Source organism: Saccopteryx leptura, chromosome 6 (genome assembly GCF_036850995.1).
Source record: "Saccopteryx leptura isolate mSacLep1 chromosome 6, mSacLep1_pri_phased_curated, whole genome shotgun sequence".
In the NCBI taxonomy this organism is placed as follows: Eukaryota; Metazoa; Chordata; class Mammalia; order Chiroptera; family Emballonuridae; genus Saccopteryx; species Saccopteryx leptura.
This window is the reverse complement of record NC_089508.1, coordinates 173597118-173611082: the sequence shown is the minus strand read 5'-3', so window position 1 is coordinate 173611082 and position 13965 is coordinate 173597118. Positions and strand designations below refer to the sequence as shown.

Below are 13965 nucleotides of genomic sequence, written 5' to 3'. Positions count from 1 at the left end.
ACAGAGGTTGGTAACCACTTTCCTTCTGTAATGAAACCAGAGGCAATAAAGCCAATGGTTAGAAACAAATAACTTCTGGTGTGTGCAAATTATGGAAAAATAAAAATGATTTACTTGAGGGGTTATGGATTTGACTTCTCTGGGAGTCACTATCTACCATTACTGATATATAATTTGGACCATTTCTTAGGTACTTACTTATGGGCCTGGCATTGCACTAGAATGAATACAACTCTTTAAATCTTCTCAACAATCCTTTTTGGTCATTTGGTAGATCTTAGCTTTTTGCCCATTTTATTAATGGCTCAGGGAGTTGAAGGACCTGGCCCAATACAATACAATCCACACTCTTTTCTGTACACAACATTCTTTGAGATGATCAAGTATTTTTCTGGCTGGAGAAAAACACCACCCAGATGAACATTACCTCCAGACCGGCTAACAGAAAGACGCGTATATCTTAACGACATAATTTCACCAAGGCTATATACCTAGGGCAGTGGTCAGCAAACTCATTAGTCAACAGAGCCAAATATCAACAGTACAATGATTGAAATTTCTTTTGAGAGCCAAATTTTTTAAACTTAAACTATATAGGTAGGTACATTCCTTATCGAGGTAGCGCCCGCACCTGGTGTTTTGTGGAAGAGCCACACTCAAGGGGCCAAAGGGCCGCATGTGGCTCACGAGCCACAGTTTGCCAACCAGGGACCCAGGGAACAGGAAGATGGGGCCTAGTGGGAGCTCCCGTGACGAGGGGGAGACGACTGGACATGCACCTGAGATCATGAGATGTGGAACTCAGGTTAGAAGCGTGTGTATTTAATCTGGGTGCCACCCTGGAGGGAGGACACTAGACTGCCAAGTCAGAGTTAGAGGGCAACTGCCACAGGGAAAACGACCTTAAAACTAGGTAGAATAGCCTTGGCCTGGCGTGCGGGGGACCCGGGTTCGATTCCCGGCCAGGGCACACAGGAGAAGCGCCCATTTGCTTCTCCACCCCCCACACCCCCTCCTTCCTCTCTGTCTCTCTCTTCCCCTCCTGCAGCCAAGGCTCCATTGGAGCAAAGATGGCCCGGGCGCTGGGGATGGCTCCTTGGCCTCTGCCCCAGGCGCTAGAGTGGCTCTGGTCGCGGCAGAGCGACGCCCCAGAGGGGCAGAGCGTCGCCCCTGGTGGGCGTGCCGGGTGGATCCCGGTTGGGCGCATGCAGGAGTCTGTCTGACTGTCTTTCCCCATTTCCAGAAAAATACAAAAAAAAACTAGGTAGAATAGCTGGACAAGCTCAGGTGATTTACCTGGGAAGATTAAGATATCCTTTTTGAATCAATGGAGGGGACTGCCTCGTTAAGGAAAGAATCATTGTGTAACTTGTGACAAGAAGAATTGAACATCTGGGAGTTGCAAAGAGTCAGACGTGTCTTTCTGATACCGGATTTACATAGGATAGTCCCACATAGAACTCCAGATGAGAATGAACAGCTTTGAAAAGCAACAAGTTCCCAACTGTCGGAAGTGCTCAAGCAACGACAGACAGAAGGTGAGCGGAGGGGACACCTCGGCACTGGGTGGAGTGCGCAAGCTTGACTCTGAAAGCTCTCCTAACTGAGGGTACGTGGGATCTTTGATACAGCTCCTTTCGATTCTGGGAGTTGGAGAAAAGAATGTCTCCACATCACACAGCCCTTAAAAATTATCTAGGCTTCTAATATTAAAATTGCAAGTATAGAAAATTACTCATTAGTGAGACAGTCCTCGGGTACATGTGTTGCCTTTATCTTCAGGTTAACCACTTCAATGTTTCTCTTGCTCACCATTCCTCTCAGAATGCCAAGGACACAGAGAGCACCAGGGTCTAAGTTATTTCTCAGAATTACACTTCAATACATTTTTCCTTTTCAAATTATGTATACCAGGAAAAGGTCACAACCAATGTCTACAAGATTTTTCATGATTAGGTTTGCAAGAAATTAAGTAGTTTTAACACTCGAGGGAGGCTAACCAATGTTCTTTTCCCAACAAGAACTTTTCTAGTCTTTGAGTGTTATGTGTTTCCCATTACATAGCTCAGGAAACTGGGGCTTGGACAAGTTAGAGGTCTTGCCTAATGTCTCACACCCGGTACAGTGACACAGTTAGGTCCCCATCTCAGATGTGAATGATATGGACTTTTCTAACTAGAGGTAGACGTCTGGGGTCAACCTCAACCGAGTTGGGAACCCACCTGGCCTGCTAGGTGACAACTACCGTGTCACAGCAGAAGGCATGTAGGTCCATTTGAGTTACCTAAGCAAAGGCTCAGGAACCGAAAAGAATTAAAGACAACAGCACAGCAGCGAAAACCCTGCCCTGACGCCTGGCAGAATACCCGTCTCAGAAGAAATGGCCAGAGGGCCTTGCTGCCTTAGAGATTAGCTTGAAGAAGAGCACCGGTGTGATGGACATCCCCTTGGGGGGAGGGTGTGGACGCACACACACAGGGCTGATCCAGGAGTGGGTTTCCGGATGGAGGCTGGGGGTCAGAGGAGGTCCTAGGGCACGGGAGCGTCCTGCTTGACACAGTGCGTCCTTCTGCTCCATTTCAGCCAGGACACATTTGGCAAGGACGACTTGTCCAAAGCGCTCCAGTAAACTGTCACCCACTCCTGGGTCATATCCTCGTGCTTACTTATTTGTTACCGTATTGATTGAATATACGTATTCCTTGCCTACCCGAGATCACACACCGGCATACCATTATCTGGGCTCTTCCTCCCTCTCATTACACCATCTTATTTCCTTCCTTATTATTATGCTGTGAGAAATTGACTGCCCGTCGATCAATACTCCTCCTACACCTTGTCTTCTCTGCTGTTCCCCTCATCTCGCTGGCTTACATTGTCTCTAACTGTTCTCAAGAGCATTACAGCTCCGTCACACTCCTTCTTTCCTTTGGAATTTTGCAAGCTTTGTATTGACAAACTGCTCTCTCATTGCAAACCAGAGGAAACATTTTTGCTTTTCAGTCAGTCTGAACCAGCTAAATAGTACATTAAAAAGAAACTGTGGTTTGCCTGAAAGAGAACTGGAGCAATGAAATAATTAACTGTATATATATATATATGTAGGTTTCCAGCCTTTGAAATCCCAGGGTTCAGATAGAAATATCAAGCGATAACTGGTCCTGCCTCTCTCAAACCTATAAATTGTATATTCATAATATCTGTAGTCACATTCCTATTATCAGGTCAGAGAGCAAGGAGTCTCTGGGATCTAACTGTGGACTGTGGTGGACAGGAGAGTGCTTCTGTCCCTAATTACCTCAGCTTGAAGGGAAGCCACAGAAGGCAAGAAAGATGGCCCCCTCCTATTGCCACACCTGCATGTGCTGATGGGTGTTCAGAATCTAAAAGAAAGATCAATAGCCCACAGACTTGTGGGAGCTTGCTTTTTTGTGATTTAAATAGACTTTTCTCTGATGTTTGAATCTGGTTACAATGTTTAGTTGAGCTTGCTCCTAAATCCAGGGAAATAAATTGTCTGAGTCAGACAGACCTGGCCTTGAATTGTCCCCCTGCCACCTGGGCTATATTATGAACATCACTGAAGGCTTGCTGGCGTCAGTGCCTTACAAAGATGCATGATCCCATTTTAGCCTCAGAACAATAAGTCAGCTACTATTCCTACCCAGTTTATGCCTGAGGAGACGGAGCCAGAGTTGAGAGGACTTACACCAAGTCCCATAGCTTGAAAGTAGTGGTCTTATCATTTGATCCAAAGTCTATGCATTCACAGAGTTTCTTCTCTATACTTACTGTTTCCAGTTCCTTTCAAAGAACAGCAAGACAAAGGGTTGACATAGCATCCCCAGCAAATGTGAGGCCTGAAACTTCTAGTATATCTTATTATTTCTCTAGACTCACTCACTGATAGGCAAACACATTAACAGCTATTCTAGAATGTCACAGCAGAATGGAAAGAAGCTACTCCAAACAAGCTCTCCCAGACTTGAAATCTCTGTGCATCCTTGCATGACTGGGGCAAGAACAGGACCCTGGTTCCCTAGACAAGAAGGGGGGATGAGAGGGGAAGACATGCAGAGATGAGAAAGAGGGAGGGGCAGAGCTCAGGGAAAGAGCCCCGGAGCTGTAGAGAAGAAGGCTGGGTTAGAGCCCTCACTCTTCCCTGGCCTCTAAGTGGCTGAGCTGAGTGCTGTCATTTGCATAAAAGAAGTAGCCATTATTGTCTAACTGGGACTCGTCCTGCAGATCACAGGCACAGAAAAAAAACAACTATTTTGCACACTGGAAAGTACTAACTAAAAAGTTACAAAAGGAAGGCCCAGGGCTAATCTGGTCCACAGATGTTTCAAGTTTGGCCTGAAGGAGTGACTCTTCAGAAAAACAAAAATAGAGTCGATATGATGACGATGATGGAGAATGGTGTCAGTTTTAGCAGGGCACGTGCTCCTCTGCTCTCCATGGGTTCCAACAGTCCCAGACTCTCTATTTCTCCAGCCTTTGCAGGCACTTGTGTTTGTCCCTCTACGACACACCTGTCATCCTTTATGATCAAGACAGTAGGCAGTGAACTTCCCTCGTCATCAGTTTGACTCAGCCTTCTTTGAAATACTCGTGGAGCAGAAGGCCTCCTACCCCAGGGGCTGAGGAGGTGGAGACTTGAAAAAGCGGATGTCCGGCCACATCTGCTCCTCTGAACAGGAAGAACGACAGAGCAAAGAGTGTGGTTTCCTGAGACCTTGCCTGAGATTCCAGAGCAGCGGCCACCCTTCTAGCTCTTTAAATGCTGCTGCTGAGAGTGAAAGAAGGTGGGAACGAGATCCTGCCGCTGACAAATCCCCTTTGCACAGGTATGCTCAGTGCCCCGGAATTCCTAAGTAACGGATGCCACACCAGCTAGGAATCCCCAGTGCACACTGGAGGAGGAAAACCATGAGACAAGAAAATGCATTTCGGCATCCAAGAGGACTGATCGTTTAAGCAGCAGTGAGGATGGAAAAGCCAATCTCCAAGATACCTCAAACAAGTGCCGCTGGAGTGCCCTGGGCAGGCTGATGGAGTGAACAGATTCAGGGATTGCAACGCACAGAGCAACCGGCCGTTCATCCCGAAGACACATCTGCTCCGGGCGTTATTTACCCAGCAGCTATCTTTGACTGCTAAACGAACCGGAGGCGGCATCTCCTGTTTGTTCCCCGATCCTTTGACGTCTGGCATCAGCCAGGCGGTTAATAACTGTCAACCAAGATACTGTATGGGAGGGACTAGACGCAATGAAAGATTGAATTAGGCAGCGCGGCCAGACCACCTACTGCACAGGAAAGCATTCCTCCTCGCTAGACAAGAGCATTACCGTCGTCAGGATAAAAAAGAATTTCAAATGAGACTCAGGATCTTCCTCCCCAGAATGCAAGGTGTGAGTTTTCATCCTCAAACTGAGAAATGTGTGGCTTGGCCTACTTTAAAATGCCCTCCTGGCCCATCCCTCATCAGTGGTGGCCTCTGAGACTCGTTTCGGCCCAGAAGTCTGTGCGATAGCCCCAGCACACTCTTAACAGTCTTCCTATCCCAAACCCTTGAGTCAAGACATCCTGGCAGAAGGACAGGATAGAAATAACACTGAACTTCCAGTCAGAACTTGATGACAGTTCCTTTCCTTTCTGCCATGTGACAGGCTCTTCACTGGCCCTTAGCTGGTTTCTGTGACCTGCGTTACTCTGTCTCTAGGACAGAACTATCAACAAGGTCAGCTCAGCTCAGCAGCTAGGGCCAACCACTGGGCATCCAATGTGGCTTCTAAAGGCACCTACCTGCCTCCTTTATAACCTCCAACTCATTCTTGCATATTTCTCGGTCCTCCACTCACCTTACAAACCTGCTAGAAACACCTTGAGCCCTGCTGCTTCATCTGACTTGTGCTCATGTGCAATACCATGAATTATTGTTACACATCCCTTTCCCATCCTGTGTTCGGAACTGCAGAATGAAATGCAGTCTTAGATAGGTCTTTTCCTTTTTTTTTCCTTTTTTTTTTTTTTCATTTTTCCGAAGCTGGAAACGGGGAGGCAGTCAGACAGACTCCCACATATGCCCGACCAGGATCCACCTGGCACGCCCACCAGGGGGCGATGCTCTGCCCCTCTGGGGCGTCGCTCTGTCGCATCCAGAGCCATTCTAGCACCTGAGGCAGAGGCCACAGAGCCATTCTCAGCGCCCAGGCCATCTTTGCTCCAACGGAGCCTCAGCTGCGGGAGGGGAAGAGAGAGACAGAGAGGAAGGAGAGGGGGAGGGGTGGAGAAGCAAATGGGCGCTTCTCCTGTGTGCCTTGGCCGGGAATCGAACCCGGGACTCCTGCACGCCAGGCCGACGCTCTACCGCTGAGCCAACTGGCCAGGGCTAGATAGGTCTTTTCAAAGTGAGATAATTAGCAAAAGTATTACTTTCTGTGAGTGTTTTCTTGTTTTTTGTTTGGTTTTTGTGTGTGTGTGTGTGTTTTTAGAGCCAATGTTTAGAATGGTTACAATGTAATAGTCTAGCTCTGCCACGGCAAGCCAACCTTTAGGCTGTACACCCAAATATTCTGTGCAGGCTGTTAGGACAACCAAGTGTTTTAAATTCTCTTTTTTCCACTGTGAAATTGCTTCTTAAACAAGAACACTAACAGCATATATCCCGAGAAACTCTGTTGTTCAGAGCGTCTAAATAGATATATTTAATTAATACAAATTAGATAAACATTGCTGACAGAACTAGGTTGCCTACCCAAACCCTTCTGAAGGCCGAGGAAGTTTTCCTCCTTTCAAATCCCCACCGCTCACCACTTGACACTCCCCTACTCTTTCCATTCCTGTCCCTCAGCTTCAGTAATTGGCAGCTCCGATTTCCTATTTAGTGAAGGGTCTGAAACCTCAGTATCCAAATGTGTGGCACGTCGGAAATGATCAGTTTGGCTGCTTCAAAGCACCATCTGGATTGATTCAGCTGTGATGCATCTGGATAGATTGGTTAGGGGCCAGGTTTAAAAAAAAATACACTGGATGGGGTTGCCTTTCAAGAGTTTGGTGGATTTTGCTTTACAGACTTGGCCACAGACTCAGAGATTAGGAAGCAGTCTCAATAGTGAAACCCCTTTCAAAAAATCACCTATTCTAGTCATGAGTCACTAGTTGGAGAAACTCTTCTTCATAACTACCCAAACATTTTCTTGCTACCATTAACGCAAAAGCCACATCGCATTAACTTCAGCATAGAGAAGGAGGTCTTCCAGGCAGTCCTACAAAGTTGTGAGATTATCCCAATAAACTCACGATCACAGAGATGTTGACAGGAGTTAGAATTGACTGGAAAGTTCAGGGAAGCCATGCTGGCTAAAAAAACCTCCTTCTAATCAAGGATTATTGACATTGATAATCTCTCTCCAAAATGTCTGATTTCACTTTCTGGACATAGTAATAACCTTTACTCCTCTTTCTGTTCTTCAATAGTCTCATGTTTATCTATGGTTAGCAGTTGAGTTATATTTAACTGGACCATCTCAAGTGTTGGCCACTGACTTCCTACAATTGAGTGGCTTAAGAAGGCAACCATTATTTCACAGAGTATCTGGTGCTATATTATTTATATTCTGCCTCGTACCCCACGTGACTTTTCAAAACACATCCTCCTCAATTATTCATTCAGCCTTTTTTTAAAAAACTTATTGCCTGACCTGTGGTGGCGCAGTGGATAAAGCGTCGACCTGGAAATGCTGAGGTCACTGGTTCGAAACCCTGGGCTTGCCTGGTCAAGGCACATATGGGAGTTGATGCTTCCAGCTCCTCCCCCCTTCTCTTTCTCTGTCTCTCCTCTCTCTCTCTCTCTCTCTCTGTCTCTCCCTCTCCTCTCTAAAATGAATAAATTAAAAAAATTAAAAACTTATTGACTTTATAGAGAGAAACAGAAATAACAATCTGTTTCTTTATGTGTCCTGCCCGGGCATTGAACTGGGAATCTCTTCACATCTGGATGATATTCTAACCAAGAGCTATCCAGCCAGGGCCAGCCCCTTTTTTGTGTGTGTGACGGAGCAAGAGAAAGTGAAAGATAGGGACAGACAGACAGTCAGGGAGAGAGAATCATCAATTCTTTGTTGCGGCACCATAGTTGTTCATTGATTGCTTTCTCATATGTGCCTTGGCCAGGGAAGGGGGGCTACAGCAGAGCAAGTGACCCCTTGCTGAAGCCAGTGACCTTGGGCTCAAGCCCACGCTCAAGCCGGCGACCTTGGGGTTTTGAACCTGGGGCCTCCATGTCCCAGTCTGACACTCTATCCACTTCACCACCTTCTGGTCAGCCTATCCTCTTCTTAAATAAGTGTTCCTGTAATTGCTTTGCAAGGTTTGGCCTTAATACAGCTCTGGGGATGGACAAGAACTCATCCAAGCAGATGAGAAATTCAAAATAACATACCCTCTTAAAGATGACCCATCCATAGGGTTTCCAATCATTCCTGTCCCTCCGTCTAAGACACCCAAACCGGACTCATTAAGGTCTATCTCATCGCAGAGCATGTCACCACTTCTATCCATGTCTCAAGCCAAAAACCTAGGAGTCATTCTTGATGACTTTGTGCCTCTCCTAGAAAATCAGTATGTCCTGATCCCTGGACCTACAAATTTTCTCTCTCATATAGCAACTCCTCAGCAACTCCACTTGAATCAGCCTTTCAAAGTTGCTATCATCTCTCATCTATGATGTCGTCTTCCCTGGCCTCCCAGTTGTTACTCTAGCCTCCTTGCCATCCATTATTTTTTAGGCAAATGAAAACATCATCTTATACTCAAGGATCGCCACCATGCTTAAACACCTCAGTATCCATCTTTGTGGATCTTTTTCTTTGAGTGTGTATACACACATGTGGTTTCTTAAGCAAAGTGGGACCAAAGCGTCCATACTGTTTTGTACCTTTTTTTCTAGTTGATACTATCAGCTCTGCATTTCAGTAATTCCTGAAATGTCTCCAGTGATTCTGAGATGTCCCGTAGCTGCTTCCCCCCATTCCGGCACCACACTTTCATCATGCTCTTACCTAACACAGTCTCTCTCTTACGTTTTTGACTTAGCGAAAAGCTCGAGACAATTTTCTTAACGTCCTCTCCTCACAGAGAAGTCTGACATGTGTTTCTGTAAATGTAAATCGGATTAGTTGGCCCTCTTTCTTAAACATATTAAGGGCCTCTCGCTGTATGTAGAATAAAACCCCAACTTCCACTCTGGCCTACAAGGCCTTCCAATCTGGCCTCTGGCCAGCGCCATCAACTTGACCTTCTAACTACTCTTCTCTCGGAGTCCCCATCATATGGGCCTAATCCCCGGTCCTCAGGCTCCAAGCTTTCTCACCTCAGTGCCTTTGTGCTCACCCTCTTCTCTCTGCTGTTCTCACAGACTCAGGTCCTGGGTCACACAGTACTGCTTCTGAGAAATTTCACCCATTTTCCAATATCAAGTAGTCGGCGTTCCCTATCTTTGGTGACTCCAAAGGAACCACGGCCCTGTTTCCATGTGGTTGTGCAGCCGCCCCTTCCCTGACTCTGGACTTGTCCATGTGACCTGATTTGGTCACTGGGATATCAGAACGCATGACAACTATGCTTTGGGCGCACTTACACAGTGGGGCTTGTGCTCTTCGTGTCCAGCTGTCATTCTGTAGAGAAGCTAGGGGAGGAATACGGGGTGACGACAAAGTGGAGAGGCCTTGAAGGGCACAAAGTTATCTCGGATGTTCCAGCCCGAGCTGACATCCCAGCTGAACTCAGCTGCAAGAGGAATTTCAGCGACAGCACATGGAGGAGGACCACTCAGCTGATCCAGTCAACTCAAGATTCGGGAGAATTAATAAATCATTTTTGTTTAAAGGCAGTACTTTCAGAGTGGTTTTCACACTGCAATTGATAACTGAAACAGTTTTCTTTTCATGTACTTCACAGCATTTATCCCCATCTGAAAAACCCAGACATTCCTCTCCACCTATGGCCCAGGTCCTGCCAACGTAAGCCCTGTGACAACAGAGATTTTGCCAGGTTGTTTACCACTGTAAGTACCCTCAGTGCCTCTGATAGTGCCCGGGCCCTAATGAATGAATGAGGATGTGAACAATTTATATGGTGAATGAATGAATAAAAAGCCCCAAGAGTCTTAAGAAAAGTTTAGGAAAACTACATAAAAGACAAAGACAGGAGCAGATGCAAAGATCATCTAAGCCGATCTTTCTTGTTGTTGGTAAGGAAATAGCAAGGCAGAGAGGAAGAAGACACACGTTGTTTAGAGGAAAGCCTATGCAAAAGAGAGGAACCTACAAATGTGTGAGTCTGGAGGGCAGGCCATTTGTAGAGTGTGAGTCCCAGATTCAAGAACACAAAAGGCTCCGATCGTACTCAGAGATCAGAGATATCTGCAAATCACATTCCAGATGCGAAGCATCTCCGGCTGGACTAGTGCTCTCTGGTGCTCCAGAAGGCGGTCTTGGGCACATGCCTGCTCTTTCTGGGCGATGTCTGAGCTGTCACAATTGCACATCTGGATGCTAATTGCCTGGTGGTGACATAGACCTCCAGAGAAGCCCAGTCCCCCTGTCCTACTATAGTCCTTTCCCATGACAGCATCCTGCCCCTGAGCTGTGAGCACATTCTCTTTTTCTAAAAAAAAGCCATCACGTCACCCTCTTCTGCTCTCTGACACTGACTCAGGTACCTCCCTGGACAAGCTCGAGCTCACCGGCCTCCACGGCAGGCCCTCTGCTAAGTGGTTTCTAGGCATGACTTCATTTCCAGTTCAGAGCGTCTCTTCCAGGTAAATAGTATTCTCGTTCCCATCATACTGGTGAGTACCTGTGCCTTGCGGAATTTAGGGAACCTGTCCAAGGTTAACAGCAAAAGTTGGTGAAGAAGTCCTGCTTCAAAATCTCCATCTATGGTCTGCAAATCATATGCTCTACTGCCTTCTCTCTGTGAGGCCTCGGCCCTCCTGGGCTGGCATGTGCCTCCCCCAGCCCAATACCAACCCTTTATAGCAAATTCCACTGGGAGGTGCCTTATTCATTTAAGCTCAAATTCATTGTCAGGGCCCTGGCCGGCTGGCTCAGTGGTAGAGCGTCAGCCTGGCGTGCAGGAGTCCCGGGTTCAATTCCCAGCCAGGGCACACAGGAGAAGTACTCATTTGCTTCTCCACCCCTCCCCCTCTCCTTCCTCTCTGTCTCTCTCTTCCCTTCCCGCAGCCGAGGCTCCATTGGAGCAAAGGTGGCCCAGGCGCTGGGGATGGCTCCATGGCCTCTGCCTCAGGCGCTAGAATGGCTCTGGTTGCAACAGAGCATCGCCCCCTGGTGGGCATGCCGGGTGGATCCCGGTTGGGCGCATGTGGGAGTCTGTCTAACTGCCTCCCCGTTTCCAACTTCAGAAAAATACAAAAAATAATAATAATTCATTGTCAGGCTTCAGCTGAGAATTAGTGAATGTTTACTTGCTACATCAGACCTCCCAGGCGACTCGATTTTTGATCCTGCCTTACCTCCCCACAAAGTAGCTAATCCTGCATTGTTCAAATCTACTGGCTGACTACTCGAGAATATATTTTAAGACAGAGGAGCTGTTAAGAGTTTGGCTATATGAACAATAACTTGCCCCCTATCTGTATTTTGGCATACTCTGTCCTGTGCAAATATTTATTTAATTGTGTTTAGGAATAAGAAAAAGTCGTTTTATTTACAACCTCAAGCTTAGGGAATACCAAAGACCATTTGCTCCAGCATTTTTAGTGAGATATCTCCCTCTTCCCATCCTTGCATGCAAATACAGTTTATAAAAGATCAGAATAATGTTTCTGTGATCTAAGAAGGGTGTGGGGGTGGGTGGTGGCTGCAGTGGTCAGGATGGAGAGAAGTAGTGACACTTGCCTCCTGGGCTTTCTGCTTTTGCCAGACAAACTGAGGCTAGAGAAAGTCGCCTACTCAAGGTCACACAGTTTTCCAGCTGACCAGACCGTTACCGGTGAGTGGGGGCACTTAGCGCTTTGACGCTAACGTGCACAACTTCATTCAGGGTGTGCACCACTGCTTTACCCGGGTGGTAAAGCAGTGTCTTTTCGTCCTCTGCCCCAGCCGACTCAGAGAATCGCTTCTCCCCGTTTCCCAGGCCCACCTCCCTGCATTCCCTGTGCTGCACACTGGTTGCTGCCTCCAGACGGGGTTGCCTAGCAACCAAGCTCCGCAGGCTTCCTACCAGACAAAGGCTTTTCCTTCCAGTCCAACTGCTGCACTAAGGCTTATTGTTGACAAGGGAACGAGTCCTTGCTGAGCATAGTCTATAATCTGGAGGCAGCTTTGGGGACTTGGTCCCAGGAGCTATGGACATCTCTCCTCAACAGGGAGGAAGAAAAGAAGTTGGAGGACCAACTCTTCGTATTTCACGGACTATTTCCTGCACTGATAGACTTTGCCTGCATTTCCACTTGGCCACTCACCAGATGTTACTTTGCAGAAGGCATTCCATGACAGGGGCATCTGGATTCAGAGAATAATTCACTTTGCCCTCTTCTTGTCCAACACAACCCCCAAAGAAATCGTGTAATATTGCAAGATGCACAAGCACACAGTTTGAAATTATTTCACACTTACCAAGCAGCTCAGATTTAAGCTCCGTTGCACTAGAAACCATTGTATCCATCTCACTGGATCCTAACCTTGTGCCATCATCAAAGTAGGCAGAGCAGGGAATGACATTCCCACATAAAAGAAGATGAGAGGACTCACCCAGAGGTAGACCAGGAAAAGGAGATGAAGCTTATTCTTTAAGACAAGCCTTTCGGAGTCTTCTGGCTCCTTCCAGGCGCTTGGTCCACGGCGGGGCTGTTGCACCTTCACGTGAAAAACCATCTGATTTTGGGTGGCCTGCCTGCAGAGAAAGGAGGACAGAGGGTCATTTTCTAAATCAGTAAATAAGCTTGGAGAAATGTAGCAATTTTTTCTGGGTTACACAGCAGAGCTGGGACCCTCTTCTCTTTCTGAATCAAAGCAGTCAACCATTAACCACTACATTATTGACGTCTCTGTGGCTTCATTAGGAGGCAGCAGGGGGTGCATTTAGAGATACATGCACAGAATTTTAAAGAGCAATGATTGGCAAAATGCAATTAATACAGTGGTCTGTAAAGTCATGGTGCACTTTTGACCAGTCACAGGAAAGCAACCAAAGATAGAAATGTGAAATCTGCACCAAATAAAAGGAAAACTCTCCCAGTTTCATACCTATTCAGTGCAGTTCGATGTGGGCTCACGCACAGATTTTTTAGGGCTCCTTAGGTAGCTATCCCGTATAGCCTCTACAGTCACTGACTGATGGCCTACCAGAACGGGGTTTCTCCACCAAACTGCCGGTTTCCTCCAACTGCTTATCCCACCGAGTAATGTTATTCCTATGTGGTGGTGCTTCATTATAAACGTGCTGATATTCACGTTGCACTTTGGTCACGGATTTGAATTTAGTGAGCCACAGAACAAACTGAACTTTCCTCTGTACCGTCCGTCCACATCTCGACTGGCATGGCCGTGGGCTGCTCCGCTGTATACACGGCGTTACATCATCATCTGCGCATGCACACATGCTGCCACCTCATCCTACAGAAACTGGGAGGGTTTTCCTTTTATTTGGTGCAGATTTCACATTTCTGTCGTCTTTTGTTGCTTTCCTGTGAGTGGTCAGAAGTGCACCATGACTTTACGGACACACTGTACATCTCACCATTGAATATAGGAGGCTCACATAATCTCCTGTTTGCTTCCTAGGAAAACACAAGATAAACTTAAGGAGGACAGGCATTGTATCTCTTTCCCTGGCTATTGTGTCTCCTGTGTGCCTGCACAGAGCCTGGCCTATAGTAATCATGTCATAAATATTTATAGAACTAAGGAAGAAAAATGAAGAAAAGATAAGGAACCAG

At 46.8% G+C, this 13965-nt stretch overlaps 1 long non-coding RNA gene across 1 annotated transcript in view; it reads right to left on the bottom strand.

Moving 5' to 3' along the window:
• Positions 1-12914, bottom strand: part of LOC136377601 (uncharacterized) — a 32500-nt gene extending 19586 nt beyond the window's left edge. The window contains exon 1 of the long non-coding RNA XR_010746333.1: positions 12779-12914. This is a non-coding gene — a long non-coding RNA (uncharacterized lncRNA). The remainder of the gene's footprint in view (positions 1-12778) is intronic.
• Between the last annotated feature and the right edge of the window lie 1051 nt (positions 12915-13965).